General features: G+C 37.0%; 1 non-coding gene across 1 annotated transcript; it reads right to left on the bottom strand.

The window, feature by feature from the left end:
• Positions 1-1,734: 1,734 nt before the first annotated feature.
• Positions 1,735-1,841, bottom strand: LOC121206659 (small nucleolar RNA R71). Its single transcript, XR_005901768.1, has one exon. It is a non-coding gene; the product is annotated as a small nucleolar RNA R71 (small nucleolar RNA).
• Between the last annotated feature and the right edge of the window lie 15,135 nt (positions 1,842-16,976).

Here is a 16,976-nt window from a genome sequence, read left to right as displayed (position 1 = left end):
GTTTAGTCCTATTCAGAAAAGGCCACTTTTGAGGGCTTTTACGCATTCGAAAGCCTATTTAAACACACTAGAAGAGGATTAAAGGGGACACCCAGAGTAGGAGGCAAGGAATTACTCGAAGGAAGCGTATTGATCCATCTCAGAAGTCGAATTCACTTTCAAGACTAAAGATCTCCCTTCAATTCCCTTTAAGAGTTCTTGGGTTTTCATTATGTTTTGTTATCATTGTTCTTTTAAGATGTTTTCTTTCATAAATATGAACTAAACCCCCTAAATACCTAAGGGGAATGAAACGTAAGATGAATCTTGTTATTATTATCTGAATTGTATGATAAATATTTGACTTGTTCTTAATTATGAGTTCTTAATTCTTGCTTTAATATTCTAGGATATTGATTCAAGTATTGATGTGCTTATTCAGAGGAGCAAAAGTTTCTGTCTAAGAGTAGATCCAACATAATTTAGGAGAGTTGATTGCACGCCTAGAGATAGGGTGACAAGATTTTGCCAGATTAGGGTGAAACCTAATAAGAGAATCCATAGATCGAGTTAATGCAACACTAGGGAGTTAATTAGAAAGAGATTTCCATTAATCAACCTAGGGTTAGACGTTACTAGTCTCAAAAGAGATAATAATATAACTGAGAGATTTCTACGGATCAAGTCAGATGAATAAATCGTCTGATTCAGAGTCAAATAACAAGTGAAGTCTAGGTGGATTTTTCCTTAGGTATTGTCCTAATCATTCAGTTTTCCCAAAAGTTATTTCCCCAATTTACTTTCTGTTCATTCTTAGTTTAGTAATTAGTTTAGAGAAAACAAACCCCTTTATTTTCAGGCTAGATAATAAAAAGATAAGTTAATACTAGTACTTTTAGTTCCTTTGGGTTCGACATCCCAGTCTTGCTATAAGCTATACTACTGTTTGATAAGGTGCGCTTGCCTTTGTCGTGATAATAGTTAGTTTTCAAGAACGAACATTCATAAATTATAAAACTTATCACGATTCACATCACATCAAGTTTTTGGCACCGTTACCGGGGAACTAAGATATTAGGAGCACTCGATCTTTATTACTTTAGCCATTTTACATTTATTGCAATTTAAATTTTTATTTTCTTTTCTAATTTTTCGTTTATTCACTTCTGGTAGGTTTTTATAGTGTATGACAAGAACAAAACCCGTCAGGACCATTACTTTTTGACAGTGAGATCGATCGCACAACTCGTAGAAACTGAAGAGAAATAAGGCGAAGCCTAAGATACATAGAGGAAGAGTAAGAGGACTATATTTCCACTACAACCGTGGAGATGGCTGAAAATTACGAAAACCCACTACCTCCTGCGATAGCTGCTGATCTAGTAAATCAGAATCCTACTCTACGCACTATGTATGATTATGCTAAACCTACTTTAACATGAACTGAGTAAAGTATAGTTAGGCCTGCTGTTGCTGCAAATAATTTTGAACTTTCAAATGATCCAACAGTTTGTTCAGTTTGACGGTTTGCAAGACGAGGACCTAAACGCTCATTTGGCAAATTTCTTAGAGTTTTGCGACACTTTTAAGATCAATGGTGTTTCTGATGATGCCATTCGCCTTCGTTTGTTTCCCTTTTCGTTGAGGAACAAAGCTAAACAGTGGTTGAACTCGTTACCACAAGGGTCAATCACTACTTGGGAACAAATGACCGAAAAATTTTTACTCAAATATTTTCCGCCAGCTAAAACGACTATGTTAAGGAATGATATCTCTTCTCTTGTGTAGATGAATCTAGAGACACTCTATGATGCATTGGAGAGATACAAGGACCTATTGAGAAGGTTCCCTCACCATGGGTTACCTTTATGGTTGCAGGTTCAAACATTTTACAACGGTGTGAACCCCTCAACAAGGCAACTTATCGACGCAGTTGCTGGTGGAACTATAAATAACAAAACACCAGAAGTGGTTTACGAATTTATTAAAGAGATCTCACTGAATAACTATCAGTGGCAAGTCATGAGAACAAAGCCGACGAAAGAAGCCGGTGTTTTCAACCTCGATGCGGTTACTATGCTATCTAACCAGGTAGAACTCTTAAATAAAAAGATTGATGGTTTATGTGGTTCTACTCAGGTACATCCAGTGATGAGGTACGATTCAAATGGAGGAGGAGCATACACAGAATATCAACGCTTCAACCCTAGCACCGAGGAGGAACAAGTTCAATTTATGGGTAATAATAATTCTAGATCTCAAAATAACCCATGTAGTAACACATATAATGTAGGTTGGAGGAACCATCCCAACTTCTCGTCGGGTGGTCAAGGGAATCAAAGGCCACAACATACTCTGGGTTTTCAACAACCACCTTACCAACAGGAAAAGAAGCCGAACCTTGAGGAGATGCTAACAAAGTTTATCTCGGTGTCAGAAACTCACTTTCAGATTATTGAAACAACATTTAAGAATCAACAAGCGTCGATCCAAGCGCTCGAAACTCAGATAGGCCAACTCGCCAAATTGATTTCTGAACAACCACAAGGTAGCCTGTCGAGTAACACTGAATCTAACCCAAGGGAACAACTCAATGCAATTACCATTCAAGATTAGAAAGGGTTAGTTGAACCTGAACCAGAACCAAGGCAAGGAATTGTGGTAAGTAAAAGCAAAGGTGAGGTAGACCACAGTGAACAAACACTGGTCAGTAAAGAGTACAAACCTTGTGTGCCATACCCCAATGCGGCAAGGAAAGACTGCACAGATGAACAATTTGGTAAATTCCTTAAATTATTAAAAAAATTACATATTAACTTACCATTTATTGAAGCTCTTTCGCAGATGCTAAACGCAACAAAATTCTTAAAGGAGCTTTTAACAAATAAGCGGAAGTTGGATGAGGCGTCGCATGTAGAGTTAAATGTAGTTTGCTCAGCCATACTACAGAATAAGCTGGCCAACAAATTAAAAGATCCAGGGAGTTTTAGAATTCCTTGTGTAATAGGTAGCTTAGATGTTAATAATTCTTTGACTGATTTAGGGGCTAGTATCAATGTCATGCCTTATAAAATGTTTAAACAACTAGGTATTGGGAAACCTAAACAAACTAGGATGAGCATTCAGTTAGCAGACAAAACAGTCAGATTTCCTAAGGGTATTATTGAATATGTACTCATTAAACTTTGTCCCAGTTGATTTTGTTGTTCTAGACATAGAGAAGGATAGTGACGTGCCTTTAACTTTAGGAAGGCCCTTTTTAGCAACTGCTAGAACTATGATTGATGTTGGTACAGGTGAACTCACACTTTATGTGGGTGATGAAACAATCACTCTTCAGGCTCGAAATTCTACTAATGTTGATCATGTGGTGCAATCTTCTTTGTAGGAAATACGTTCAAAAAACATACATAAGCCTTGTTCAAATAACAACAAAGAATCCATCTATGAAGAACAAAGGCTACAAGTCGAGGAACTAGATGAACGATGGACACAGAAATTGAGAACACATGATAGACCAAAACCACGCAATATTTCACCAAATCAACTTAAGGTCAGAGACAAAGTACTATTAGATGCAGCAGACCCTCGGATTGCCACCTCTGAACCTAATGGAGAAATCCATCTTACGGTACTTAGCATTTTCCCATACGGCACAGTCGAGGTAATTCATCCCAAATTTGGTACGTTCAAGGTAAATAGTACTCATGTAAAACCTTATTTTGATAAAACTGATAGCAGGGATGAGGAGTGTAAACTCCTCGCACGACCACGACCACGCAACAGAGAGGTAAGTCAAGCTTAAACTATAAATAAACGCTTCTTAGGAGGGAAACCTGAGCACTAACGGTGTTGACTTCTTTAAATTTTAGTTTTTAACCTTTAATTCACTAACTGATTCATTGAAAACAGGTTTCCCAGAACCACATGGCCAAGCACACGGGCTTGCCTTAGGCCGTGCCCATGCAACGGGAGACAACACGGCCGTGTGAAAATAGGGCAAAATGTTTCCCTAACACGGGAGTCGATAAGGTGCCACGGCCATGCGACATGGCCGTGGGTAAATCTATCAAAACAACACAGGTGTGGCTGGTCGCCACAACCTCTTCACACGCCCTCACTCCTATGCTCGTGGCCGGCTGACAGCTCTCCTTAGACGACTAACTCCTCCCTCCACTAAGAACTATTGTGTTTGTCTATTCTTACCTCCCTATTACCTTCATTTATTTCACTAATTTTATGCTATTTTTCATTTATTTGGCTGATTTTTTTATTAATATTCATAGTTCTCACTATAGTCATGCTTATGCTTGTTATTCTTTGCCATTTTAGTCAATGCATTGTGATACATTTATTCTTTCTTGTGTTTCCATAGATTTCATGCCATATTCCATATTCCCATATGCATTCACTAGGTATCTAGTTGACACTATTCTAGTATTCCTAATGATAATAATGATTTGATATTTTTATTTAGTCAGTAACCCCTATGAAGTATTTCCATTTAATTTTAACATGCTTACATACCTTTCCGTGCTATTCCTGGGGGGTATTCCTATAACATTGTCTTGCCATTACAGATACCATGTCAAATCCACATGGAATGAAAACCACCATCCCCACCTCGAAGAAGCTGAAAGGAGCGGCATCATCCTTAGGTCCCACTGTAGAGATCCAACACCCATTCCTCCACTTCCCACAGGGACCGCAGGAGGAACTACTTCAAATACTACGGGCCCGGGCCCAAGGTGTGGGCCGCTGCATTGACTGGGCCGTACTTGAACAAATCCAACTGGCTGACGTGGTTCGAGCCCTTCTGACGATTAACCCATGGGGGCTCTTTTTCGAGATCATCGAGCCGACATACCTCGAGCTCACACTCGAACCCTACTCGACCTTCCATCTTCAAGTAGTTATGACAGAGTTCAATGATCTCAAAATGGTCCAATTCCGTCTCAACTGTTTAGTCCGCCAGTTGACGGTATCTGAGTTCGGCGTCACTTTGGTGCTCTATACAGAAGAGTTCATGGACGAAGATGATTTTGACATCCTCCATCGCCACATCCATTTGTCTCCCTCCAACTACTAGAGGGCCCTCGTTCCTGCTTCGGCCACCTATGACCGTAGCCGCTCTAAGGCATCGGCCTTCGCCCCATCCCTGAGGTACTTACATGCCATCTTAGCCCACACTCTGACAGGGCGACAAGAGAGCACCGGCATCATCAACATTCTCGATGCCTACTTTTTATGGAGTATGGTGAACGGGCACGTCTTCGACCTTGCCTATTTTATTGCCCTCGCCATTCGCAATCAGACGGAGCGGCATAGGAAGGGAGTCATATCCATTGGCCCTTATATGACTCACCTAGCAGGGTGGAGCGGCATGGGAAGGGAGTCATATCCATTGGCCCTTATATGACCCGCCTAGCACGGTATTTGGCCTCCTCAACACGGCGACGGAATCATCTTCCCTCACCCCAATTGGTCAGATGTCCCCACAGGGCATCTCGAGTATGCTACATATGAAGATGATTGAGTGACGACGTGGAGTTGACCCTGTCCAGTACTACTTGGTCTAGTCTGCCAAGGAGGAGGACCAGAGGATATTATTGATGATGTCCCTCCATGTCATAAGGGCCCACTGTGACAACCCAAATTAGGGCCTAATCGGAATATTGGCTTCGTGACCACAAATCTGAGATAGAAATAATTGTTTTATAATTTTTTTGGGGTTTATGATATGATTTCATGATTTAGTGAAAATTTCGTGATGAAATTCTATGCATTGAGCGCTTAAGTTGAGATTAGGGACTAAGCCGAATAAATTGTAAAACTCGTGTTTTAGAAGTTTTTAGTATGAAATTCCTTTGGGATATTAACTAGGAGGTCTTAAATAGAAATTTGACCAATTCCTAAGTTATGGACAAAAGTTGGACATGGAGGGAATTTTTGGAAAGTTTAGTAGTAAGGGAATTTTGGTCATTTGTATATTAAATGAAATAAAATGGGAAAAATAACACAAAATTGGTCCTCATCTTCACTAGTTGCTGCCAAAATTTTCTCTCCTCCATAGCTAGGGTTTCTTCAACTTTCAAGCTTCATAGTAAGTGATTTCAAGCCTCGTTTTTAATGTTCTTCACATTTTTGAAATCCTCGTAGCTCGGTTTACCTATTTCTACCATTATTTCGAGTTAGGGTTTATGTTTAAAAATTTACCCATGAATGATAGGCATGTATTTTGTTGTTTGATGGTAGAATATGAATGTTTCAAGTTAGGAGAACGATCTTTCTACGCAATTTTTTAGCGAAAACGAGCAAATCGACATAATCGATAAAAATACCTATTCTTCATAACTATGTGCTAGAGTGAGAATTTGATGTTGCCATAGAAGAGAAAAATGATTTGTAGGTCATTAAACATAAGAATAAGGGCTAAAATTAAATTTCCGAGCCTTGGGACAAAATCATAATTTTGTAAAAGTTAGGGGGCAAAAATGTAATTTTTGTATAATGTGATTTTTGGATTAAACTAAATAGTTCGAGTGTTAAATGAGCTAAATATGTTGTTATAGATCAAGAAAGGCGTGGAATTGACCTCGAACGGGGGAAGGAGAAACTTTTGGACTAAATTGCAGAATTCCGATATTTTGCACCGAGGTAAGTTTGTATGTAAATAATACATTAAGTTCATTTACATTCTTATATTTTAGCATATTATATATATACTAGCTGATGTTGAAGTATAAATCGACTATTGGAAGAATGGAAATAAGTAATAGAGAGAGAGATCCCGGTTGAACATTCGGAAAGATTGAAAAAAATAGAGGGAGCGTAGCTAGGTCACATGTATGGTGCTGAGTGCACATCATGTGTACAAGAAAGCTACGAGATACTATGTAGTAGCTAGGTCACATGTGTGATACGGGATGTATCCCATGTAGACAAGAGAGCTATGGGAGAGATAAATGTAGCTAGGTCGCATACATGATTCCAAGTGAAGAACACCATGTAGACAAGAGAGCTACGAGACAAATTGGCTAGGTCGCATGACTGGTAATAAGTGTTCACCATGTGTACAAGAGAGCCGAATTAAATGAAATATGATGGTGGGGCTGTGTGCTGAAACCATCAAGTATCGAGGATTAATCCGAATTGTTCAACGGGATAGCTTTGTGGTGACATTGTAATCATGGGCCTATACTCGCGATGTGTGAAATGTGGTGAAAATGATTTGTGATATATATAATTTAAAACGAGGTTAGTACAAAGAATGTGTGAAAGAGTGAAATTAGCACTAAAACAGTTTTGGACAGTAGCAGTGATGTGATTTTGAAAAATCACCAAAAATAGAAGGAACTTAATTAAAGGTTGAATGAGATGTGAAATTAAATCTTGATGAGTCTATCTTCATATAAAAGAAACAGAGGAAGAAAATGAATTCTATATTTTGAGATATTTACAATTGTGTGTGACTTGCTCAGGATGACTATGTGATCCTTTGTTCCAACTTTTAGAAATCATTAAAATTTGTACAAAACACAATAAGAAATATAGTTTATATTACTAAATTCCTTATTGAGTCTAGTTTTAAATGAAATAGGTTTCATGGTTATTTGAATTGTGTACTCAGAGAAATTCAATTCGTAGTGAACAGAGGTCAGATCAGTTGAGCTGTGTAATAGGGGAAATTTAAACTAATAAACTGTACTAATTGGCTGAACCAAAAATTCTAGAAAAACTTTAGTAAGAATATTTATAAGTCTAGATTCAGGGAAATTTTACGGATTTGAATTTCGAGTTTCGTAACTCGAGTTATGATTTATTTAGTGATCATGACGCAGGAGGGATAGCTTGATCAAATCAGAGTAAATAGTAAAATTAAAAATATGATATAATTGAGTTATGTTGTAAACATATTAGATTCCTTATTTGTTATTTATATACTTACTTACTAAGCTATAAGCTTACTTTCTTTTCTCTCTGTTGTCTTATAGTGTCATCCAGCTAGCACAGGAGTTAGAGATCGTTGAAGATCCGCCCGCACTATCAATACTCTTGGTATTTGAACTAAACATTTTGAAATATGGCATGTATAGCAGACTTAGTTATTTTGTTACGTGTCATAATTGTCTAGGTTTAAAATACTAATTATAGTATCAAACTAATCATTTTGTACGAAGCCTTTGAAATTGGTTTGTATTGTTGATGGCATATGTTATAATGATTCATGATTAAATTGCACGCCATAGTTTTGTTTCGGCTCTATTTAATAGTATATACTATAATTTGTTAATATCTTGTACCCTGTTTCGGCGACGAATACGGGTAAGGGGTGTTATATTTAGTGGTATCAGAGCTATGGTTTAGTCGGTTCTCGGACTAATAAAGTGTGTGTAAAAGTCTAGCTATACATGCCATAAAAATATTGTGATAGTGTTGTGACTCCTGATTATTCTAAACTGTGTTTTGTTTTAATATAGTAATGGATCCTGAAGGAACTGCAGCTGATGATGATGCTAGTAACGCACCGGCTCCCATACAAGGGACCGCGCCTGTGGAAAGTAGACCTGACACATTGAGACAGGGAGATGAGGCTTGGGATGCCTTTCTCCAAATGATGAACAATTGGTATACTGAGTTTATTCGAGCAAATCCAAATGCTCAACCTCCTCCACCCCCTCCCATACCTTAGACGATTCTTGTAGCTACTCAAGGCATAGATTTTGTAAGAATGAACAAGCCTCCAGTTGACAAGATTTGGAAACAAGGGGCCAAAGAGTTTAGAGCAAAGATCGATGATGATCCCGAGAAAGCAGAGTTCTGGCTTGAAAATTCTACCCGTGTATTTGATGAGCTCTCATGTACACCCGAGGAGTGCTTAAAGTGTGTTGTATCACTTTTGAGAGATTCTGCCTACCACTACTGGAAGACTTTGGTAGCAGTGGTGCCAAAAGAAAGAGTTACTTGGGATTTCTTCCAGGAAGAATTCAGAAAGAAATACATAAGTCAGCGATTTATTGATAAAAAACGGAAGGAGTTCCTTGAATTGAAGCAGGGTAAGATGTCTGTGGCAGAGTATGAACGCGGATTTGTATGACTCAGCAAGTATGCCTAGGAATATGTGTCCACCAAGGCCATTATGTGCAAAAGGTTTGAGGATGGGCTAAATGAGGACATTAAAGTGCTAGTGGGAATTTTGGAGTTGAGAGAATTTGTAGTATTGGTTGACCGAGCTCTTAAAGCCGAAGAATTGAACAAATAAAGAAGAAAAGCTGCTATTGAGGCTCGAGATGCCAGAAAAAGGCCGATAAGCAAGTCATTTCAATCCCCAATCAAAGAGGTCCAAAGAGACAAACCCTCGAATGACAGTTTCAACTGGGGATTCACATAGGGATCGTGGTAGAGCATATTCAGGGTTTAAATGTAACACCCCGTACCCGAGCCCGTTGCCGGAGTCGAACACGAGGTGCTAACAGACATAATACATTTATTTCCATAGTCCATTTAAAAATTTCCAGACAATCGGGTTACTGCGTCACTGTCGTCTTAAAAATCATATCTTGAGTTTCAAAACTCGAAAACAAGTTTCGTAAATTTTTCCTGAAACTAGACTCACATATCAATCTAAAAATTTTTTCTAGAATTTTTGGTCAAGCCAATTAGTACAGTTTATTAGTTAAAGTCTCCCCTATTTTAGGGTTTGACTACTCTGACCTTCACACATTACGACTTGGATATCTCCCTGTACAGGGATTCAATACTGATGCCGTTTGTTTCTATAGAAACTAGGCTCGAAAAGGAATCTATACATATATGGCATGACTTCTAATTATCTCTGGTTAATTTGTAATGAATTTCCAAATTCAGAACAGGGAATCCAGAAACTGTTCTGGCCCTGTTTCACGAAAACTTAAATATCTCTTAACATACGACTCATATGATCGTTTTCGTTTCTTCCATATAAAAATAGATTCATTAAGGTTCGATTACATAATTTATTCACTATTTAATTTAATTCCTACTATTTTTAGTGATTTTTTAAATCCACACCACTGCTGCTGTCAGCATCTGTTTTTAAGGTAAACTTTACCTATTTCATGGTTTTCCATGAATCAACTAGAGTTTGTCATACATAGCACCAAAATGATCATGATTAACCATTCCAATGGCTAATCGTTACCAAACATTTCCATACCTCTCAACGAACAACATACAAAATGATTATAATGTTATGATCAAAGTATATTTAAGCCATTTTCGCATGGCTTTATAGAAAACCCAAGGGTACATGACCAACAACAAAAAGGGTAGTCCTATACATGCCATTACAAAGTTCAACCAAAAGTGTACCAAAAGGGGCTTTGATTGTGTGGGCGACTTCGACTTCAATAATCCCGAGTCCGATAGCTGACGAATCAAAATCTATAAAACAGAGATTCAAAGAAGCGGAGTAAGCATTTAATGCTTAGTAAGTTTTGAGCCATAAAATTAGACACAACTAAAATGTAGCATTCATATGGCTAAACGGATAATTTCATATGCACAAATTCTCAATATCATACTTACTTCACATTACCAACCCTTATATTCACACACAAAAGATCAACTTAGCCAAAGGCCGAAAGTTCATTAATCGACTGAGCGAATACTACTTAAAAGGAATCAATTAATCCAATGCATGTACAAAACATAGCTCATTGTTGGGATTTTACGAGCGTATTAATTGAAATTATTACAGCAAGATCGCTCATTCCCAACCCAAGTATCTTCGGGATTTAGCCGGATATAACCACTCGCACAAGGCCTTCGGGTCTTAGCCCGGATATGGTCACTAGCATAAATGCCTTTGGGACTTAGCCCGGATATATTCGCTAGCACAAATGCCTTCGGTTTTTGGCCCGGATATAGTAACTCGCACAAATGCCTTCGGATCTTAGTCCGGATATAGTCACTTAGCACAAAAGCCTTCGGGACTTAGCCCGGATATCATTCGAATAACCATGCACATATATCAATAAATCATGACACATCCATATTTCATTTTCATTACCAAAGCTCAAACACAAGACACTTATCACACTTACAAATTTTGGCTTAATAGCCACATACAAAGAGTATGATTTTGATTTGCTTGTGACATAATCTAATCGAATCATAATCTAAGTTCCATTACTCAAAAACTTACCTCAGAGGTGGTCGAACAATTTCGGCGGCTATTCGATCACTTTTTCCTTTCCCTTATCCAACTGTGGTCCTCTAAGCTCTTGAGCTAATCCAAACAAATTTAACTTATTAAAGTCTCATTATGCTTGCTTATGGCCGAATATGACAAGGAGTTTGATAGGTCATATGGCCACCTTTAGCTCAAATACAAAATGGTCATAGGCATTTTTAATCACATTGAGCAATTTAGTACAATTAATCAAACATTTCCTCATGTGCACCTTTATGACCAAATACACACATCATTAACCTAATATCAATTAACTAAGCACTTAACAAATTCTCCTTGAGCCGGTTGTCTAAGTCAAGATAGGATCATCATTATGCTTACCTATAGCCGAATGTACAACATCAATCTATGCATTCATTCGTGTGGCCGAACATGCATGTCTATGTTGAGGCCGATTGCATACTTAATACATTCTACAAGTATGGTCACTTGTATTGACCAAATACCATTTTGTTTCAAGTTCAAAACTTGGCTAATACACATATATGCACTATTAAAACATCCTCTCCATTCCATCAATTCAACACATGCATTACTGATTAATATACAAAATTATATTCGGCCTTAGCACACCTCTTGCTGGCCGAATTTTTTTCTCCATCTAGCAACATTTTATGTACTATGCCGAACCAAAAAGATCAAACACCTAGCTTAATCATTTCCAAAACACTTAACCGGCCTTTGACCAAGACTTTAAAGAAAGTCTATGTTCAGCTATCACACATATGGGCATTATTAGTTCAAAGTTTTAACAAGATTAATTTCTTTGATCTTAACCTAAATGACAACCCCCATTGTTCATCTAGATTTAGCATGAAAAAAACACCAACCAAGAAAACAACACCCATGGCTGAGTATCATCTTCATCACATAGCAAGATTTAAACCATGGGCTAGGTAGGACTCAAACTAACATAAAAAATATGCATGAATCTCATGGAACAACATCAAACTTACCTTGACCTAGCTACAAGCATGGCCGAATCTCTTCAACATTTCCTCCTTTCTTTCCTTTTGAATTTCGGTCAAGAAGAATGAAAAAGGATGGACATTTTTTTTCTTTGTTTTCATCATTTTCCTTTTTCCATTTCTTTATTACTAGCTTTTTACTTTATTGTTTCCTACATACCACATTAGCACACCATGCTTAAAATATGCTATGCCCCATAGCATGGCCGGCCACTAGCTCAAATATTGGGCAATTTGACATGCAAATCCACCATTTCTATAACATGCATTAATAGGCCACTTTACATTTGCCTAGCACATTTTTAAATTTTCTCACATAAGTCCTATTTACTAAAATTCACCTACAATTAAACAAAATTCAAATATAAAATTTTCACACATGCATATATACATATAATAAGCATCAAATATGACAGCTAATTATTTTTATGACTCGATTTTGTGGCCCTGAAACCACTCCCCGACTAGGGTCACATTAGGGCTGTCACACTAAAGCTCAAGATACTTCGATGGCAAGTGTGGGTAATGTACGGCCTAGAAAGCCCGAGTGTCAGCAATGTGGCAGGCAACACTATGGTGAGTGTTGGGGAAACGAGCGAGCTTGTTCTAGGTGCGGTTCTCGCGAGCATTTTATTAGAGACTGTCCGGAGAAAGTTAAAGAAGAAAGATTTCACAGTACTAGACAGAATACCACCGCTACCAGAGGTAGACCACCGAGAAATACTGGAGGTGGGACTAGCAGTAAAACTGGGATGAAAGATTCAGCGGCGAGATCAGAAGCTAGAGCGCCTGCTAGAGCTTATGCCATACGTGCCCGAGAGGATGCATCATCTCCCGATGTCATTACTGGTACATTTTCTCTCTATGATACTATTGTTATTGCATTGATTGATCCCGGGTCCACTCATTCCTATATTTGCATGAATTTAGTATCTAATAAAAAGTTGCCTGTTGAGTTTACTGAGTTTACGATTAAAGTGTCGAACCCCTTAGGCCAATATGTGCTAGTTGACAAGGTTTGCAAGAATTACCCATTAATGATTCAAGGTCACTGTTTTCTGGCTAATTTGATGATGTTACCATTTGATGAGTTTAACGTTATTTTGGGAATGGACTGGTTGACATTGTATGATGCCAAGGTAGATTGTAAACAAAAAACACTAAAGTTGAAATGTGAAAATGGAGAAATTCTGTGGGTTGAAACAGATGAATCAAATAAATTGCCTATGGTGATTTTGCACATGTCTGCACAGAAATACATGAGGAAAGGGTGTAAAGCTTATCTGGCTTATGTAATGAATATTGAGTTGCCTCAACTAAAGTTTGAATCAGTACTGATAGTCTGTGAGTTTCCAGATGTATTTCCAGAGGAATTGCCTGGGTTGCCTCCGAACAGAGAGATAGAGTTTTCCATTGATTTGTTGCCGGGTACTGCACCGATCTCGATTGCTCCATATAGAATGCCTCTGACTGAATTAAAAGAATTGAAGGCTCAGTTGCAAGAGTTAATAGATAAGGGATTTGTGAGACCGAGTTTCTCTCCCTGGGGTGCTCCTGTATTGTTCGTAAAGAAGAAGGATGGTTCAATGAGACTTTGCATTGATTACCGTCAGCTTAATAAGGTGACTATAAAGAACAAGTACCCATTGCCGAAGATTGTTGATTTATTCGATCAGTTAAAGGGGGCCACAGTGTTTTCAAAGATCGATTTGAGGTTTGGTTACTACCAGTTGAGAGTTAAGGAGTCAGATGTGCCGAAAACCGCCTTTAGGACAAGGTATGGACATTATGAGTTTCTTGTGATGCCTTTCGGCTTAACAAATGCTCCAGCTATATTTATGGACTTGATGAACTGGATCTTTCGGCCATATTTGGATAAGTTTGTAGTAGTGTTTATAGATGACATTCTAATTTATTCTCGGGATGAGTTTGAACATGCCGAACACTTGAGAGCCATATTGCAGATCTTGAGAGAAAAGAAACTGTTTGCTATGCAATAGCCCAAATTTGGGTCTAGTTGGAACAGAGGTTTCGGGACCACAAAATCTGAGATATAAATAATTATTTTATGATTATTTTGAGGTCTATGATATGATTGCATGATTGAGTGAAAATTTCGTGAAGAAATTCTATGCATAAAGTGCTTAATTCGAAGTTAGGGACTAAATTGAATAAGTTACAAAACTTGCATTCTAGAAGTTTCTAGTATGAAATTGATTTGAAATATTAATTAGGAGGTCTTAAATAGAAATTTGACCAATTTCTAAGTTATGGACAAAAATTGGACATGGATGGAATTTTTGGAAAGTTTAGTAGTAAAGGTATTTTGGTCATTTAGGGGTAAAATGAATTAAAATACAAAATTAAAAGCCAATTTTGCTCATCTTCTTCACCATGGACGTGTATACCAAGGGAGACTCCATGGCTAGGGTTTTCAAGCTTCCCAAGCTCAATTGTAAGTCTGTTCTAACCCCGTTTTTTAAGTTCTTTACGTTTTTGGAGTCCCGGTAACTTGATTTAGCTTATGCTAGCAATAATTCAACCTAGGGTTCATATTTGGAAAAATACCCATAGGTAAAATTTGTGTATTCTGGTGTTTTATGATAAAATATGAGGTTTTAAATTATGTTAGACAACTTGTGCTACTCGATTTTAAGTGAAAACGAGCAAAAGGGCTTAATCGGTAAAAATACCTAATAGTCATAAGTATATGTTAGAGTGAGAATTTGATGTTGCCATACAAGGGAAAAGTGATCATCATGTCATAAAACATAAGAATAAGGGATGAAGTTTAATTCCCGAGCCTAGAAGAAAAAGTGTAAATATGCAAAAGTTTAGGGGCAAAATTGTAATTTTTCCAAAGTTTGAGTTAAGGACTGTTTTGAATAGTACATTAATTAAATAAGTAAAATATGATGTTTTAGATCCCGGAAAACGAGATTTGAACCTAGAATGAGAGAAAAATAAAAAATTGGGAAAGTTGGTAAAATGGCCGTTTTAATATCAAGGTAAGTTCATATGTATAATAAGCATTAATTTATGCATGTTTCAATGTAAAATTGATATATTTACTATGATTTTCGAGGTGTTGAATGTATGTAAGTTGGTGTATGATAATAATACAACAATAATGCTGTAATTTATATTTGAAAGTTAAATTTAGTGAATTAATTGAATTATGTTAAATTAAATGATTATGGTGCCAAGTTTATTAATTGATTTAAAAATATGTCTATGGTACATGAAGTGCATTGAATTATCATGCATAAATGTGATTTCTATGATTATGGATATTATGGGAAATTGTAAGTTCATATGATTTTTAATAAGACAATGTGTAATTTAATGTTATTGCTTTGATATTAAATGAGATGTAAGTTTATATGTAAGTAATACATCAATATTACTTGTATTATGATATTTTATAAAAATATTGGAAATATGTTTGTGGATAATTACTTGATTGGTGAAATTGTTGGAAAAGAGAGAGGAATCCCAGTTGAACCTTCGGAAAGATTGGATGATATAGATGGTATGTAGCTAGGTCACATGTATAGTGCAAAGTACACATCATGTGTACAAGAGAGCTACAAGACATTATGATGCAGCTAGGTCGCATGGGTGATACTATGTGTAAACCATGTAGACAAGAGAGCTACGGGATATATGTAGCTAGGTCGCATGCATGGTTCCAAGTGAAGGACACCATGTAGACAAGAGAGCTACGAGATAAACTGGCTAGGCCACATGGGTGGTACTAAGTGTTCACCATGTGTACAAGAGAGCAGAACTATATGATGGGTGGAGCTATATGCTGAAACCACCAAGTATCGAGGATTGATCCGAAGTGTTCAACGGGAGACTCTCTATGTATTGCTTTGTGAGTTTTGTGATGAATATGTGCAGGAACTTGGTTATGTGAATGATGTGTTCATTAAGTGACCAGGATGTGGTAAGGTTATAAACAAGTAAGTTACACATGAGGATGATTTTATGGTGACCTTGTGATCATGGGCCTATACTTGTGATGTATGAAATGTGGTGAAAATGATTCGTGATATGTATGTTAAAATGAGGCTAATACAAAGAAAGTGTGAAAGAGTGAATTAGCAATAAAACTGTTTTGGACAGTAGCAGTGACGTGATTTTGAAAAATCACCAAAAATAGTATAAATTAAATCAGAGACTGAATGAGATATATAATTAAATCTTAATGAGACTATTTTCATATAAAAGAAACATAGAAAGCAAAGAAGTTCTATATTTTGAGATATTTATGTTTTCGTGAGACTGATTCAGAATGATTACGTGATCCCCTGTTCTGACTTTGGAAAATCACAAAAATTTGGAGAAAAATAATTAGAGAATCAAAATTATATTTTTAAAATCCATAATGAGTCTATTTTCAAGATAAATCAACAAGAACATTATCCGAGTTCTGTACTGTGAAATAATTATTTTTTAGTGAAGAGAGGTCAGAACTTTCAGAAAGTGAAACAGGGGAAATTTTAATGAATAAACTGTACTAATTGGCTAAACCAAAAATTATGAAAATTTTATGGTGGAAAGATATGTGAGTCTAGTTTCAGGGGAAATTTACGGATCTTAATTTGGAGATCTATAGCTCGAATTATAAATAATTAAGTGACTATGACTCGTGTGGATAGTTTGATGTGAACATTTATTAGTAAATTGTGAAATCGTACCTACAAGAATGCTATATACATTAAGGATGTGGAATGGAGAGGAGGAGGAGGAAAATAAATATATGTGGAATACATGGAAACTATGGTATA

Source organism: Gossypium hirsutum, chromosome A01 (genome assembly GCF_007990345.1).
Source record: "Gossypium hirsutum isolate 1008001.06 chromosome A01, Gossypium_hirsutum_v2.1, whole genome shotgun sequence".
Classification (NCBI taxonomy): Eukaryota; Viridiplantae; Streptophyta; class Magnoliopsida; order Malvales; family Malvaceae; genus Gossypium; species Gossypium hirsutum.
This window is presented reverse-complemented; position numbering and strand designations above follow the sequence as displayed.